Source organism: Carcharodon carcharias, chromosome 5, assembly GCF_017639515.1.
Source record: "Carcharodon carcharias isolate sCarCar2 chromosome 5, sCarCar2.pri, whole genome shotgun sequence".
NCBI lineage: Eukaryota > Metazoa > Chordata > Chondrichthyes > Lamniformes > Lamnidae > Carcharodon > Carcharodon carcharias.
The window spans coordinates 49051137-49068925 of NC_054471.1; positions in this window are offsets into that span (position 1 = coordinate 49051137).

Genomic DNA, 17789 nt, shown 5'->3' on the forward strand with positions numbered 1-17789 from the left:
TATCGAGCTCTACATTCCCTATCCGCGTATCGAGCTGTACTTTCCCTATCCCGTTATCGAACTCTACTTTCCCCATCCACGTATCGAGCTGTACTTTCCCTATCCGCCTATCGTGCTCTACTTTCCCCATCCGTGTATCGAGCTCTACTTTCCCTATCCACATCTCGAGCTCCACTTTCCCTATCCCTGTCCCAAGCTCTACTTTCCCTATCCACGTATCGAGCTCTACTTTCCCTATCCGCGTATTGAGCTCTACTTTCCCTATCACCATATCGAGCTCTACTTTCCCTACTCGTGTCTCGAGCATTACTTTTCCTATCCGCGTATCGAGCTCTATTTTCCCTGTCCACATATCGAGCTCTACTTTCCCTATCTGTGTATCACTCTACTTTCCCTATGCGCGTATCGAGCTCTGCTTTCCCTATCACCCTATCGAGCTCTACTTTCCCTATCCGCGTATTGAGCCCTACTTTCCCTATCACCATATCGAGCTCTACTTTCCCTATCCGTGTCTCGAGCCCTATTTTTCCTATCCGCGTATCGAGCTCTACTTTCCCTTTTCCCGTATTAAGGTCTACTTTCCCTATCCGCATCTCGAGCTCTATATTCCCTACCCACATCTCAAGCTCTACTATCCCTATCTGCGTATCGAGCTCTATTTTCCCTGTCCACATATGGAGCTCTACTTTCCCTATCTGTGTATCACTCTACTTTCCCTATGCGCGTATCGAGCTCTACTTTCCCTATCCCCATATCAAGCTCTACTTTCCCTATCCGTGTCTCGAGCTCTACTTTTCCTATTCACGTATCGAGCTCTACTTTCCTTATCCGCGCATTGAGTTCTAATTTTCCTATCCATGTATTGAGCTCTACTTTCCCTCTCCCCGTATCGAGCTCTACTCTCCCTAGCCCTATATCATGCTCTACTTTCCCTATCCCCGTATCGAGCTTTACTTTCCCTAGCCCAAAATCATGCTCTACTTTCCCTATCCCCGTATCGAGCTCTAATTTCCCTATCTGCGTATCGCGCTCTACTTTCCCTATCTGCGTATCGAGCTCTACATTCCCTATCCCCATATCGAGCTCTACTTTCCCTATCCCCATATCGAGCTCTACTTTCCCTATCTGCGTATCGAGCTCTACTTTCCCTATCCCGGTATCGAACTCTACTTTCCCTATCCGCGTATCGAGCTGTACTTTCCCTATCCGCCTATCGAGCTCTACTTTCCCTATCCATGTATCGAGCGCTACTTTCCCTATCCGCATCTCGAGCTCTACTTTCCCTATCCCTGTCCCAAGCTCTACTTTCCCTATTCAAGTATCGAGCTCTACTTTCCCTATCACCCTATCGAGCTTTACTTTCCCTATCCGCGTATTGAGCTCTACTTTCCCTATCACCATATCGAGCTCTACTTTCCCTATCCGTGTCTCGAGCCCTACTTTTCCTATCGGCATATCGAGCTCTATTTTCCCTGTCCACATATCGAGCTCTACTTTCCCTATCTGTGTATCACTCTACTTTCCCTATGTGCGTATCGAGCTCTGCTTTCCCTATCACCCTATCGAGCTCTACTTTCCCTATCCGCGTATTGAGCCCTACTTTCCCTATCACCATATCGAGCTCTACTTTCCCTATCCGTGTCTCGAGCCCTATTTTTCCTATCCGCGTATCGAGCTCTACTTTCCCTCTTCCCGTATTAAGCTCTACTTTCCCTATCCGCATCTCGAGCTCTATATTCCCTACCCACATCTCAAGCTCTACTATCCCTATCTGCGTATCGAGCTCTATTTTCCCTGTCCACATATCGAGCTCTACTTTCCCTATCTGTGTATCACTCTACTTTCCCTATGCGCGTATCGAGCTCTACTTTCCCTATCCCCATATCAAGCTCTACTTTCCCTATGCGTGTCTCGAGCTCTACTTTTCCTATTCACGTATCGAGCTCTACTTTCCCTATCCGCGCATTGAGTTCTAATTTTCCTATCCATGTATTGAGCTCTACTTTCCCTCTCCCCGTATCGAGCTCTACTCTCCCTAGCCCTATATCATGCTCTACTTTCCCTATCCCCGTATCGAGCTCTACTTTCCCTAGCCCAAAATCATGCTCTACTTTCCCTATCCCCGTATCGAGCTCTAATTTCCCTATCTGCGTATCGCGCTCTACTTTCCCTATCTGCGTATCGAGCTCTACATTCCCTATCCCCATATCGAGCTCTACTTTCCCTATCTGCGTATCGAGCTCTAATTTCCCTATCCCGGTATCGAACTCTACTTTCCCTATCCGCGTATAGAGCTGTACTTTCCCTATCCGCCTATCGAGCTCTACTTTCCCTATCCGTGTATTGAGCGCTACTTTCCCTATCCGCATCTCGAGCTCTACTTTCCCTATCCCTGTCCCAAGCTCTACTTTCCCCATTCACGTATCGAGCTCTACTTTCCCTATCACCCTATCGAGCTCTACTTTCCCTATCCGTGTATCGAGCTCTACTTTCCCTATCCCCATATCGAGCTCTACTTTCCCTATCTGTGTCTCGAGCTCTACTTTTCCTATCCGCTTATCGAGCTCTGCTTTCCCTATCCCCGTATAGAGCTCTTCATTCCCTGTCTGCATCTCGAGCTCTATTTTCCCTAACCGCATCTCGAGCTCTACTTTCCCTATCCTCGTATTCAGCTCTAATTTTCCTATCTCCATATCGAGCTCTACTTTCCCTATCTGCATCTCGAGCTCTATTTTCCCTAACCACATCTCGAGCTCTACTTTCCCGATCCCCGTATTGAGCTCTACTTTCCCATCCTTTTCTCGAGCTCTACTTTCCCTATCTGTGTATCGAGCTCTACTTTCCCTATGCGTGTATCAAGCTGTACTTCCCTGTTCGCATCTTAAGATCTAATTTCCCTATCCCCGTATCGAGCTCTACTTTCCTTATCCGCATTGCGAGCTCTACTTTCCCTACCCGCATCTCGAGCTCTACTTTCTCTATCCACATCTCGAGCTCTACTTTCCCTACCCCTGTATCGAGCTCTACATTCCCTATCTGCGTATCGTGCTCCAATTTCCCTCTCTGTGTATTGAGCTCTACTTTCCATTTTCATATATTGAGCTCTATTTTCTCTATCCACATCTCGAGCTCTTATTTCCCTTTCTGCGTATTGAGCTCTAATTTCCCTATCCGCGTATCGAGCTCTAATTTCCCTATCTGCGTATTGAGCTCTTCTTTCCCTATTCACGTATCGAGCTCTACTTTCCCTATCCGCGCATTGAGTTCTAATTTTCCTATCCATGTATTGAGGTCTACTTTCCCTCTCCCCGTATCGAGCTCTACTCTCCCTAGCCCTATATCATGCTCTACTTTCTCTATCCCCGTATCGAGCTCTACTTTCCCTAGCCCAAAATCATGCTCTACTTTCCCTATCCCCGTTTCGAGCTCTAATTTCCCTATCTGCGTATCGCGCTCTACTTCCCCTATCTGCGTATCGAGCTCTACTTTCCCTATCCCCATATCGAGCTCTACTTTCCCTATCCGCGTATCGAGCTCTACTTTCCCTATCCCGGTATCGAACTCTACTTTCCCTATCCACGTATCGAGCTCTACTTTCCCTATCCGCCTATCGAGCTCTACTTTCCCTATCCGTGTATCGAGCTCTACTTTCCCTATCCGCATCTCGAGCTCTACTTTCCCTAATCCTGTCCCAAGCTCTACTTTCCCTATCCACTTATCGAGCTCTACTTTCCCTATCCGCGTATTGAGCTCTACTTTCCCTATCACCATATCGAGCTCTACTTTCCCTATCCGTGTCTCGAGCCCTACTTTTCCTATCGGCGTCTCGAGCTCTATTTTCCCTGTCCACATATCGAGCTCTACTTTCCCTATCTGTGTATCACTCTACTTTCCCTATGCGCGTATCGAGCTCTGCTTTCCCTATCACCCTATCGAGCTCTACTTTCCCTATCCGCGTATTGAGCCCTACTTTCCCTATCACCATATCGAGCTCTACTTTCCCTATCCGTGTCTCGAGCCCTATTTTTCCTATCCGCGTATCGAGCTCTACTTTCCCTCTTCCCGTATTAAGCTCTACTTTCCCTATCCGCATCTCGAGCTCTATATTCCCTACCCACATCTCAAGCTCTACTATCCCTATCTGCGTATCGAGCTCTATTTTCCCTGTCCACATATCGAGCTCTACTTTCCCTATCTGTGTATCACTCTACTTTCCCTATGCGCGTATCGAGCTCTACTTTCCCTATCCCCATATCAAGCTCTACTTTCCCTATGCGTGTCTCGAGCTCTACTTTTCCTATTCACGTATCGAGCTCTACTTTCCCTATCCGCGCATTGAGTTCTAATTTTCCTATCCATGTATTGAGCTCTACTTTCCCTCTCCCCGTATCGAGCTCTACTCTCCCTAGCCCTATATCATGCTCTACTTTCCCTATCCCCGTATCGAGCTCTACTTTCCCTAGCCCAAAATCATGCTCTACTTTCCCTATCCCCGTATCGAGCTCTAATTTCCCTATCTGCGTATCGCGCTCTACTTTCCCTATCTGCGTATCGAGCTCTACATTCCCTATCCCCATATCAAGCTCTACTTTCCCTATCCCCATATCGAGCTCTACTTTCCCTATCTGCGTATCGAGCTCTAATTTCCCTATCCCGGTATCGAACTCTACTTTCCCTATCCGCGTATAGAGCTGTACTTTCCCTATCCGCCTATCGAGCTCTACTTTCCCTATCCGTGTATTGAGCGCTACTTTCCCTATCCGCATCTCGAGCTCTACTTTCCCTATCCCTGTCCCAAGCTCTACTTTCCCCATTCACGTATCGAGCTCTACTTTCCCTATCACCCTATCGAGCTCTACTTTCCCTATCCGCGTATTGAGCTCTACTTTCCCTATCACCATATCGAGCTCTACTTTCCCTATCCATGTCTCGAGCCCTACTTTTCCTATCCGCGTATCGAGCTCTACTTTCCCTATTACCATATCGAGCTCTACTTTCCCTATCCGTGTCTCGAGCCCTATTTTTCCTATCCGCGTATCGAGCTCTACTTTCCCTCTTCCCGTATTAAGCTCTACTTTCCCTATCCGCATCTCGAGCTCTATATTCCCTACCCACATCTCAAGCTCTACTATCCCTATCTGCGTATCGAGCTCTATTTTGCCTGTCCACATATGGAGCTCTACTTTCCCTATCTGTGTATCACTCTACTTTCCCTATGCGCGTATCGAGCTCTACTTTACCTATCCCCATATCAAGCTCTACATTCCCTATCCGTGTCTCGAGCTCTACTTTTCCTATTCACGTATCGAGCTCTACTTTCCCTATCCGCTCATTTAGTTCTAATTTTCCTATCCATGTATTGAGCTCTACTTTCCCTCTTCCCGTATCGAGCTCTACTCTCCCTAGCTCTATATCATGCTCTACTTTCCCTATCCCCGTATCGAGCTCTAATTTCCCTAGCCCAAAATCATGGTCTACTTTCCCTATCCCCGTATCGAGCTCTAATTTCCCTATCTGCGTATCGCGCTCTACTTTCCCTATCCGCGTATTGAGCTCTACTTTCCCTATCACCATATCGAGCTCTACTTTCCCTATCCATGTCTCGAGCCCTACTTTTCCTATCCGCGTATCGAGCTCTACTTTCCCTATTACCATATCGAGCTCTACTTTCCCTATCCGTGTCTCGAGCCCTATTTTTCCTATCCGCGTATCGAGCTCTACTTTCCCGCTTCCCGTATTAAGCTCTACTTGCCCTATCCGCATCTCGAGCTCTATATTCCCTACCCACATCTCAAGCTCTACTTTCCCTATCTGTGTATCGAGCTCTAATTTCCCTATCCGCATCTCGTGCTCTACTTTCCCTATCCCTGTCCCATGCTCTACTTTCCCTATCCGCGTATCGAGCTCCACTTTCCCTATCCCCGTATTGAGCTCTACTTTCCCTATCCGCATATCGAGCTCTACTTTCCCTATCTGTGTATCAAGCTCTTCTTTCCAAATCCGTGTATCCAGCTCTACTTTCCCTATCCCCATATCGAGCTCTACTTTCCCTATCTGTGTCTCGAGCTCTACTTTTCCTATCCGCTTATCGAGCTCTGCTTTCCCTATCCCCGTATAGAGCTCTTCATTCCCTGTCTGCATCTCGAGCTCTATTTTCCCTAACCGCATCTCGAGCTCTACTTTCCCTATCCTCGTATTCAGCTCTAATTTTCCTATCTCCATATCGAGCTCTACTTTCCCTATCTGCATCTCGAGCTCTATTTTCCCTAACCGCATCTCGAGCTCTACTTTCCCGATCCCCGTATTGAGCTCTACTTTCCCATCCATTTCTCGAGCTCTACTTTCCCTATCTGTGTATCGAGCTCTACTTTCCCTATGCGTGTATCAAGCTGTACTTCCCTGTTCGCATCTTAAGATCTAATTTCCCTATCCCCGTATCGAGCTCTACTTTCCTTATCCGCATTGCGAGCTCTACTTTCCCTACCCGCATCTCGAGCTCTACTTTCTCTATCCACATCTCGAGCTCTACTTTCCCTACCCCTGTATCGAGCTCTACATTCCCTATCTGCGTATCGTGCTCCAATTTCCCTCTCTGTGTATTGAGCTCTACTTTCCATTTTCATATATTGAGCTCTATTTTCTCTATCCACATCTCGAGCTCTTATTTCCCTTTCTGCATATTGAGCTCTAATTTCCCTATCCGCGTATCGAGCTCTAATTTCCCTATCTGCGTATTGAGCTCTTCTTTCCCTATTCACGTATCGAGCTCTACTTTCCCTATCCGCGCATTGAGTTCTAATTTTCCTATCCATGTATTGAGGTCTACTTTCCCTCTCCCCGTATCGAGCTCTACTCTCCCTAGCCCTATATCATGCTCTACTTTCTCTATCCCCGTATCGAGCTCTACTTTCCCTAGCCCAAAATCATGCTCTACTTTCCCTATCCCCGTTTCGAGCTCTAATTTCCCTATCTGCGTATCGCGCTCTACTTCCCCTATCTGCGTATCGAGCTCTACTTTCCCTATCCCCATATCGAGCTCTACTTTCCCTATCCGCGTATCGAGCTCTACTTTCCCTATCCCGGTATCGAACTCTACTTTCCCTATCCACGTATCGAGCTCTACTTTCCCTATCCGCCTATCGAGCTCTACTTTCCCTATCCGTGTATCGAGCTCTACTTTCCCTATCCGCATCTCGAGCTCTACTTTCCCTATCCCTGTCCCAAGCTCTACTTTCCCTATCCACTTATCGAGCTCTACTTTCCCTATCCGCGTATTGAGCTCTACTTTCCCTATCACCATATCGAGCTCTACTTTCCCTATCCGTGTCTCGAGCCCTACTTTTCCTATCGGCGTCTCGAGCTCTATTTTCCCTGTCCACATATCGAGCTCTACTTTCCCTATCTGTGTATCACTCTACTTTCCCTATGCGCGTATCGAGCTCTGCTTTCCCTATCACCCTATCGAGCTCTACTTTCCCTATCCGCGTATTGAGCCCTACTTTCCCTATCACCATATCGAGCTCTACTTTCCCTATCCGTGTCTCGAGCCCTATTTTTCCTATCCGCGTATCGAGCTCTACTTTCCCTCTTCCCGTATTAAGCTCTACTTTCCCTATCCGCATCTCGAGCTCTATATTCCCTACCCACATCTCAAGCTCTACTATCCCTATCTGCGTATCGAGCTCTATTTTCCCTGTCCACATATCGAGCTCTACTTTCCCTATCTGTGTATCACTCTACTTTCCCTATGCGCGTATCGAGCTCTACTTTCCCTATCCCCATATCAAGCTCTACTTTCCCTATGCGTGTCTCGAGCTCTACTTTTCCTATTCACGTATCGAGCTCTACTTTCCCTATCCGCGCATTGAGTTCTAATTTTCCTATCCATGTATTGAGCTCTACTTTCCCTCTCCCCGTATCGAGCTCTACTCTCCCTAGCCCTATATCATGCTCTACTTTCCCTATCCCCGTATCGAGCTCTACTTTCCCTAGCCCAAAATCATGCTCTACTTTCCCTATCCCCGTATCGAGCTCTAATTTCCCTATCTGCGTATCGCGCTCTACTTTCCCTATCTGCGTATCGAGCTCTACATTCCCTATCCCCATATCAAGCTCTACTTTCCCTATCCCCATATCGAGCTCTACTTTCCCTATCTGCGTATCGAGCTCTAATTTCCCTATCCCGGTATCGAACTCTACTTTCCCTATCCGCGTATAGAGCTGTACTTTCCCTATCCGCCTATCGAGCTCTACTTTCCCTATCCGTGTATTGAGCGCTACTTTCCCTATCCGCATCTCGAGCTCTACTTTCCCTATCCCTGTCCCAAGCTCTACTTTCCCCATTCACGTATCGAGCTCTACTTTCCCTATCACCCTATCGAGCTCTACTTTCCCTATCCGCGTATTGAGCTCTACTTTCCCTATCACCATATCGAGCTCTACTTTCCCTATCCATGTCTCGAGCCCTACTTTTCCTATCCGCGTATCGAGCTCTACTTTCCCTATTACCATATCGAGCTCTACTTTCCCTATCCGTGTCTCGAGCCCTACTTTTCCTATCCGCGTATCGAACTCTACTTTCCCTATTCCCGTATTAAGCTCTACTTGCCCTATCCGCATCTCGAGCTCTATATTCCCTACCCACATCTCAAGCTCTACTTTCCCTATCTGTGTATCGAGCTCTAATTTCCCTATCCGCATCTCGTGCTCTACTTTCCCTATCCCTGTCCCATGCTCTACTTTCCCTATCCGCGTATCGAGCTCCACTTTCCCTATCCCCGTATTGAGCTCTACTTTCCCTATCCGCATATCGAGCTCTACTTTCCCTATCTGTGTATCAAGCTCTTCTTTCCAAATCCGTGTATCGAGCTCTACTTTCCCTATCCCCATATCGAGCTCTACTTTCCCTATCTGTGTCTCGAGCTCTACTTTTCCTATCCGCTTATCGAGCTCTGCTTTCCCTATCCCCGTATAGAGCTCTTCATTCCCTGTCTGCATCTCGAGCTCTATTTTCCCTAACCGCATCTCGAGCTCTACTTTCCCTATCCTCGTATTCAGCTCTAATTTTCCTATCTCCATATCGAGCTCTACTTTCCCTATCTGCATCTCGAGCTCTATTTTCCCTAACCGCATCTCGAGCTCTACTTTCCCGATCCCCGTATTGAGCTCTACTTTCCCATCCTTTTCTCGAGCTCTACTTTCCCTATCTGTGTATCGAGCTCTACTTTCCCTATGCGTGTATCAAGCTGTACTTCCCTGTTCGCATCCTAAGATCTAATTTCCCTATCCCCGTATCGAACTCTACTTTCCCTACCCGCATCTCGAGCTCTACTTTCTCTATCCACATCTCGAGCTCTACTTTCCCTACCCCTGTATCGAGCTCTACATTCCCTATCTGCGTATCGTGCTCCAATTTCCCTCTCTGTGTATTGAGCTCTACTTTCCATTTTCATATATTGAGCTCTATTTTCTCTATCCACATCTCGAGCTCTTATTTCCCTTTCTGCGTATTGAGCTCTAATTTCCCTATCCGCGTATCGAGCTCTAATTTCCCTATCTGCGTATTGAGCTCTTCTTTCCCTATTCACGTATCGAGCTCTACTTTCCCTATCCGCGCATTGAGTTCTAATTTTCCTATCCATGTATTGAGGTCTACTTTCCCTCTCCCCGTATCGAGCTCTACTCTCCCTAGCCCTATATCATGCTCTACTTTCTCTATCCCCGTATCGAGCTCTACTTTCCCTAGCCCAAAATCATGCTCTACTTTCCCTATCCCCGTTTCGAGCTCTAATTTCCCTATCTGCGTATCGCGCTCTACTTCCCCTATCTGCGTATCGAGCTCTACTTTCCCTATCCCCATATCGAGCTCTACTTTCCCTATCCGCGTATCGAGCTCTACTTTCCCTATCCCGGTATCGAACTCTACTTTCCCTATCCACGTATCGAGCTCTACTTTCCCTATCCGCCTATCGAGCTCTACTTTCCCTATCCGTGTATCGAGCTCTACTTTCCCTATCCGCATCTCGAGCTCTACTTTCCCTATCCCTGTCCCAAGCTCTACTTTCCCTATCCACTTATCGAGCTCTACTTTCCCTATCCGCGTATTGAGCTCTACTTTCCCTATCACCATATCGAGCTCTACTTTCCCTATCCGTGTCTCGAGCCCTACTTTTCCTATCGGCGTCTCGAGCTCTATTTTCCCTGTCCACATATCGAGCTCTACTTTCCCTATCTGTGTATCACTCTACTTTCCCTATGCGCGTATCGAGCTCTGCTTTCCCTATCACCCTATCGAGCTCTACTTTCCCTATCCGCGTATTGAGCCCTACTTTCCCTATCACCATATCGAGCTCTACTTTCCCTATCCGTGTCTCAAGCCCTATTTTTCCTATCCGCGTATCGAGCTCTACTTTCCCTCTTCCCGTATTAAGCTCTACTTTCCCTATCCGCATCTCGAGCTCTATATTCCCTACCCACATCTCAAGCTCTACTATCCCTATCTGCGTATCGAGCTCTATTTTCCCTGTCCACATATCGAGCTCTACTTTCCCTATCTGTGTATCACTCTACTTTCCCTATGCGCGTATCGAGCTCTACTTTCCCTATCCCCATATCAAGCTCTACTTTCCCTATGCGTGTCTCGAGCTCTACTTTTCCTATTCACGTATCGAGCTCTACTTTCCCTATCCGCGCATTGAGTTCTAATTTTCCTATCCATGTATTGAGCTCTACTTTCCCTCTCCCCGTATCGAGCTCTACTCTCCCTAGCCCTATATCATGCTCTACTTTCCCTATCCCCGTATCGAGCTCTACTTTCCCTAGCCCAAAATCATGCTCTACTTTCCCTATCCCCGTATCGAGCTCTAATTTCCCTATCTGCGTATCGCGCTCTACTTTCCCTATCTGCGTATCGAGCTCTACATTCCCTATCCCCATATCAAGCTCTACTTTCCCTATCCCCATATCGAGCTCTACTTTCCCTATCTGCGTATCGAGCTCTACTTTCCCTATCCCGGTATCGAACTCTACTTTCCCTATCCGCGTATAGAGCTGTACTTTCCCTATCCGCCTATCGAGCTCTACTTTCCCTATCCGTGTATTGAGCGCTACTTTCCCTATCCGCATCTCGAGCTCTACTTTCCCTATCCCTGTCCCAAGCTCTACTTTCCCCATTCACGTATCGAGCTCTACTTTCCCTATCACCCTATCGAGCTCTACTTTCCCTATCCGCGTATTGAGCTCTACTTTCCCTATCACCATATCGAGCTCTACTTTCCCTACCCATGTCTCGAGCCCTACTTTTCCTATCCGCGTATCGAGCTCTACTTTCCCTATTACCATATCGAGCTCTACTTTCCCTATCCGTGTCTCGAGCCCTACTTTTCCTATCCGCGTATCGAACTCTACTTTCCCTATTCCCGTATTAAGCTCTACTTGCCCTATCCGCATCTCGAGCTCTATATTCCCTACCCACATCTCAAGCTCTACTTTCCCTATCTGTGTATCGAGCTCTAATTTCCCTATCCGCATCTCTTGCTCTACTTTCCCTATCCCTGTCCCATGCTCTACTTTCCCTATCCGCGTATCGAGCTCCACTTTCCCTATCCCCGTATTGAGCTCTACTTTCCCTATCCGCATATCGAGCTCTACTTTCCCTATCTGTGTATCAAGCTCTTCTTTCCAAATCTGTGTATCGAGCTCTACTTTCCCTATCCCCATATCGAGCTCTACTTTCCCTATCTGTGTCTCGAGCTCTACTTTTCCTATCCGCTTATCGAGCTCTGCTTTCCCTATCCCCGTATTGAGCTCTTCATTCCCTGTCTGCATCTCGAGCTCTATTTTCCCTAACCACATCTCGAGCTCTACTTTCCCTATCCTCGTATTCAGCTCTAATTTTCCTATCTCCATATCGAGCTCTACTTTCCCTATCTGCATCTCGAGCTCTATTTTCCCTAACCGCATCTCGAGCTCTACTTTCCCGATCCCCGTATTGAGCTCTACTTTCCCATCCTTTTCTCGAGCTCTACTTTCCCTATCTGTGTATCGAGCTCTACTTTCCCTATGCGTGTATCAAGCTGTACTTCCCTGTTCGCATCTTAAGATCTAATTTCCCTATCCCCGTATCGAGCTCTACTTTCCTTATCCGCATTGCGAGCTCTACTTTCCCTACCCGCATCTCGAGCTCTACTTTCTCTATCCACATCTCGAGCTCTACTTTCCCTACCCCCGTATCGAGCTCTACATTCCCTATCTGCGTATCGTGCTCCAATTTCCCTCTCTGTGTATTGAGCTCTACTTTCCATTTTCATGTATTGAGCTCTATTTTCTCTATCCACATCTCGAGCTCTTATTTCCCTTTCTGCGTATTGAGCTCTAATTTCCCTATCCGCGTATCGAGCTCTAATTTCCCTATCTGCGTATTGAGTTCTTCTTTCCCTATTCACGTATCGAGCTCTACTTTCCCTATCCGCGCATTGAGTTCTAATTTTCCTATCCATGTATTGAGGTCTACTTTCCCTCTCCCCGTATCGAGCTCTACTCTCCCTAGCCCTATATCATGCTCTACTTTCTCTATCCCCGTATCGAGCTCTACTTTCCCTAGCCCAAAATCATGCTCTACATTCCCTATCCCTGTTTCGAGCTCTAATTTCCCTATCTGCGTATCGCGCTCTACATCCCCTATCTGCGTATCGAGCTCTACTTTCCCTATCCCCATATCGTTTTCTACTTTCCCTATCCCCATATCGAGCTCTACTTTCCCTATCCGCGTATCGAGCTCTACTTTCACTATCCCGGTATCGAACTCTACTTTCCCTATCCACGTATCGAGCTGTAATTTCCCTATCCGCCTATCGAGCTCTACTTTCCCTATCCGTGTATCGGGCTCTACTTTCCCTATCCGCATCTCGAGCTGTACTTTCCCTATCCCTGTCCCAAGCTCTACTTTCCCTATCCACGAATTGAGCTCTGCTTTCCCTTTCACCCCATTGAGCTCTACTTTCCCTATCCGCGTATTGAGCCCTACTTTCCCTATCACCATATCGAGCTCTACTTTCCCTATCCCCATATCGAGCTCTACTTTCCCTATCCGCGTATCGAGCTCTACTTTCCCTATCCCGGTATCGAACTCTACTTTCCCTAACAACGTATCGAGCTCTACTTTCCCTATCCGCCTATCGAGCTCTACTTTCCCTATCCGTGTATCGAGCTCTACTTTCCCTATCCGCATCTCGAGCTCTACTTTCCCTATCCCTGTCCCATGCTCTACTTTCCCTATCCACTTATCGAGCTCTACTTTCCCTATCCGCGTATTGAGCTCTACTTTCCCTATCACCATATCGAGCTCTACTTTCCCTATCCGTGACTCGAGCCCTACTTTTCCTATCGGCGTATCGAGCTCTATTTTCCCTGTCCACATATTGAGCTCTGCTTTCCCTATCACCCTATCGAGCTCTACTTTCCCTATCCGCGTACTGAGCCCTACTTTCCCTATCACCATATCGAGCTCTACTTTCCCTATCCGTGTCTCGAGCCCTATTTTTCCTATCCGCGTATCGAGCTCTACTTTCCCTCTTCCCGTATTAAGCTCTACTTTCCCTATCCGCATCTCGAGCTCTATATTCCCTACCCACATCTCAAGCTCTACTATCCCTATCTGCGTATCGAGCTCTATTTTCCCTGTCCACATATCGAGCTCTACTTTCCCTATCTGTGTATCACTCTACTTTCCCTATGCGCGTATCGAGCTCTACTTTCCCTATCCCCATATCAAGCTCTACTTTCCCTATGCGTGTCTCGAGCTCTACTTTTCCTATTCACGTATCGAGCTCTACTTTCCCTATCCGCGCATTGAGTTCTAATTTTCCTATCCATGTATTGAGCTCTACTTTCCCTCTCCCCGTATCGAGCTCTACTCTCCCTAGCCCTATATCATGCTCTACTTTCCCTATCCCCGTATCGAGCTCTACTTTCCCTAGCCCAAAATCATGCTCTACTTTCCCTATCCCCGTATCGAGCTCTAATTTCCCTATCTGCGTATCGCGCTCTACTTTCCCTATCTGCGTATCGAGCTCTACATTCCCTATCCCCATATCGAACTCTACTTTCCCTATCCCCATATCGAGCTCTACTTTCCCTATCTGCGTATCGAGCTCTAATTTCCCTATCCCGGTATCGAACTCTACTTTCCCTATCCGCGTATAGAGCTGTACTTTCCCTATCCACCTATCGAGCTCTACTTTCCCTATCCGTGTATTGAGTGCTACTTTCCCTATCCGCATCTCGAGCTCTACTTTCCCTATCCCTGTCCCAAGCTCTACTTTCCCCATTCACGTATCGAGCTCTACTTTCCCTATCACCCTATCGAGCTCTACTTTCCCTATCCACATATTGAGCCCTACTTTCCCTATCACCATATCGAGCTCTACTTTCCCTATCCATGTCTCGAGCCCTACTTTTCCTATCCGCGTACCGAGCTCTACTTTCCCTATTACCATATCGAGCTCTACTTTCCCTATCCGTGTCTCGAGCCCTACTTTTCCTATCCGCGTATCGAACTCTACTTTCCCTATTCCCGTATTAAGCTCTACTTTCCCTATCCGCATCTCGAGCTCTATATTCCCTACCCACATCTCAAGCTCTACTATCCCTATCTGCGTATCGAGCTCTATTTTCCCTGTCCGCATTTCGAGCTCTACTTTCCCTATCTGTGTATCACTCTACTTTCCCTATGCGCGTATCGAGCTCTACTTTCCCTATCCCCATATCAAGCTCTACTTTCCCTATCCGTGTCTCGAGCTCTACTTTTCCTATTCACGTATCGAGCTCTACTTTCCCTATCCGCGCATTGAGTTCTAATTTTCCTATCCATGTATTGAGCTCTACTTTCCCTCTCCCCGTATCGAGCTCTACTCTCCCTAGCCCTATATCATGCTCTACTTTCCCTATCCACGTATCGAGCTGTACTTTCCCTATCCGCCTATCGAGCTCTACTTTCCCTATCACCATATCGAGCTCTACTTTCCCTATCCGTGTCTCGAGCCCTACTTTTCCTATCCGCGTATCGAGCTCTATTTTCCCTGTCCACATATCGAGCTCTACTTTCCCTATCTGTGAATCACTCTACTTTCCCTATGCGCGATTCGAGCTCTGCTTTCCCTATCACCCTATCGAGCTCTACTTTCCCTATCCGCGTATTGAGCCCTACTTTCCCTATCACCATATCGAGCTCTACTTTCCCTATCCGTGTCTCAAGCCCTATTTTTCCTATCCGCGTATCGAGCTCTACTTTCCCTCTTCCCGCATTAAGCTCTACATTCCCTATCCGCATCTCGAGCTCTATATTCCCTACCCACATCTCAAGCTCTACTATCCCTATCTGCGTATCGAGCTCTATTTTCCCTGTCCACATATGGAGCTCCACTTTCCCTATCTGTGTATCACTCTACTTTCCCTATGCGCGTATCGAGCTCTACTTTCCCTATCCCCATATCAAGCTCTACTTTCCCTATGCGTGTCTCGAGCTCTACTTTTCCTATTCACGTATCGAGCTCTACTTTCCCTATCCGTGCATTGAGTTCTAATTTTCCTATCCATGTATTGAGCTCTACTTTCCCTCTCCCCGTATCGAGCTCTACTCTCCCTAGCCCTATATCAGGCTCTACTTTCCCTATCCCCGTATCGAGCTCTACTTTCCCTAGCCCAAAATCATGCTCTACTTTCCCTATCCCCGTATCGAGCTCTAATTTCCCTATCTGCGTATCGCGCTCTACTTTCCCTATCTGCGTATCGAGCTCTACATTCCCTATCCCCATATCGAGCTCTACTTTCCCTATCCCCATATCGAGCTCTACTTTCCCTATCTGCGTATCTAGCTCTACTTTCCCTATCCCGGTATCGAACTCTACTTTCCCTATCCCGGTATCGAACTCTACTTTCCCTATCCGCGTATCGAGCTGTACTTTCCCTATCCGCCTATCCAGCTCTACTTTCCCTATCCGTGTATCGAGCGCTACTTTCACTATTCGCATCTCGAGCTCTACTTTCCCTATCCCTGTCCCAAGCTCTACTTTCCCTATACACGTATCGAACTCTACTTTCCCTATCACCCTATCGAGCTCTACTTTCCCTATCCGCTTATTGAGCTCTACTTTCCCTATCACCATATCGAGCTCTACTTTCCCTATCCGTGTCTCGAGCCCTACTTTTCCTATCCGCGTATCGAGCTCTACTTTCCCTATCACCATATCGAGCTCTACTTTCCCTATCCGTGTCTCGAGCCCTACTTTTCCTATCCGCGTATCGAGCTCTACTTTACCTATTCCTGTATTAAGCTTTACTTTCCCTATCCGCATCTCGAGCTCTATATTCCCTACCCACATCTCAAGCTCTACTATCCCTATCTGCGTATCGAGCTCTATTTTCCCTGTCCACATATCGAGTTCTACTTTCCCTATCTGTGTATCACTCTACTTTCCCTATGCGCGTATCGAACTCTACTTTCCCTATCCCCATATCAAGCTCTACTTTCCCTATCCGTGTCTCGAGCTCTACTTTTCCTATTCACGTATCGAGCTCTACTTTCCCTATCCACGCATTGAGTTCTAATTTTCCTCTCCATGCATTGAGCTCTACTTTCCCTCTCCCCGTATCGAGCTCTACTCTCCCTAGCCCTATATCACGCTCTACTTTCCCTATCCCCGTATCGAGCTCTACTTTCCCTAGCCCAAAATCATGCTCTACTTTCCCTATCCCCGTATCGAGCTCTAATTTCCCTATCTGCGAATCGCGCTCTACTTTCCCTATCTGCGTATCGAGCTCTACATTCCCTATCCCCATATCGAGCTCTACTTTCCCTATCCCCATATCGAGCTCTACTTTCCCTATCCGCGTATCGAGCTCTACTTTCACTATCCCGGTATCGAACTCTACTTTCCCTATCCACGTATCGAGCTGTACTTTCCCTATCCGCCTATCGAGCTCTACTTTCCCTATCCGTGCATTGAGCTCGACTTTCCCTATCCGCATCTCGAGCTCTACTTTCCCTATCCCTGTCCCAAGCTCTACTTTCCCTATCCACGTATCGAGCTCTACTTTCCCTATCACCCTATCGAGCTCTACTTTCCCTACCAACGTATGGAGCTCTACTTTCCCTATCACCATATCGAGCTCTACTTTCCCTATCCGTGTCTCGAGCCCTACTTTTCCTATCCGCGTATCGAGCTCTACTTTCCCTATTCCCGTATTGAGATCTACTTTCCCTATCCGCATCTCGAGCTCTATTTTCCCTACCCACATCTCAAGCTCAACTATCCCTATCTGCGTATCGAGCTCTATTTTCCCTGTCCACATATGGAGCTCTACTTTCCCTATCTGTGTATCACTCTACTTTCCCTATGGGCGTATCGAGCTCTACTTTCCCTATCCCCATATCAAGCTCTACTTTCCCTATCCGTGTCTCGAGCTCTACTTTTCCTATTCACGTATCGAGCTCTACTTTCCCTATCCGCGCATTGAGTTCTAATTTTCCTATCCATGTATTGAGCTCTACTTTCCCTCTCCCCGTATCGAGCTCTACTCTCCCTAGCCCTATATCATGCTCTACTTTCCCTATCCCCGTTTCGAGCTCTAATTTCCCTATCTGCGTATCGCGCTCTACTTCCCCTATCTGCGTATCGAGCTCTACTTTCCCTATCCCCATATCGAGCTCTACTTTCCCTATCCCCATATCGAGCTCTACTTTCCCTATCCGCGTATCGAGCTCTACTTTCACTATCCCGGTATCGAACTCT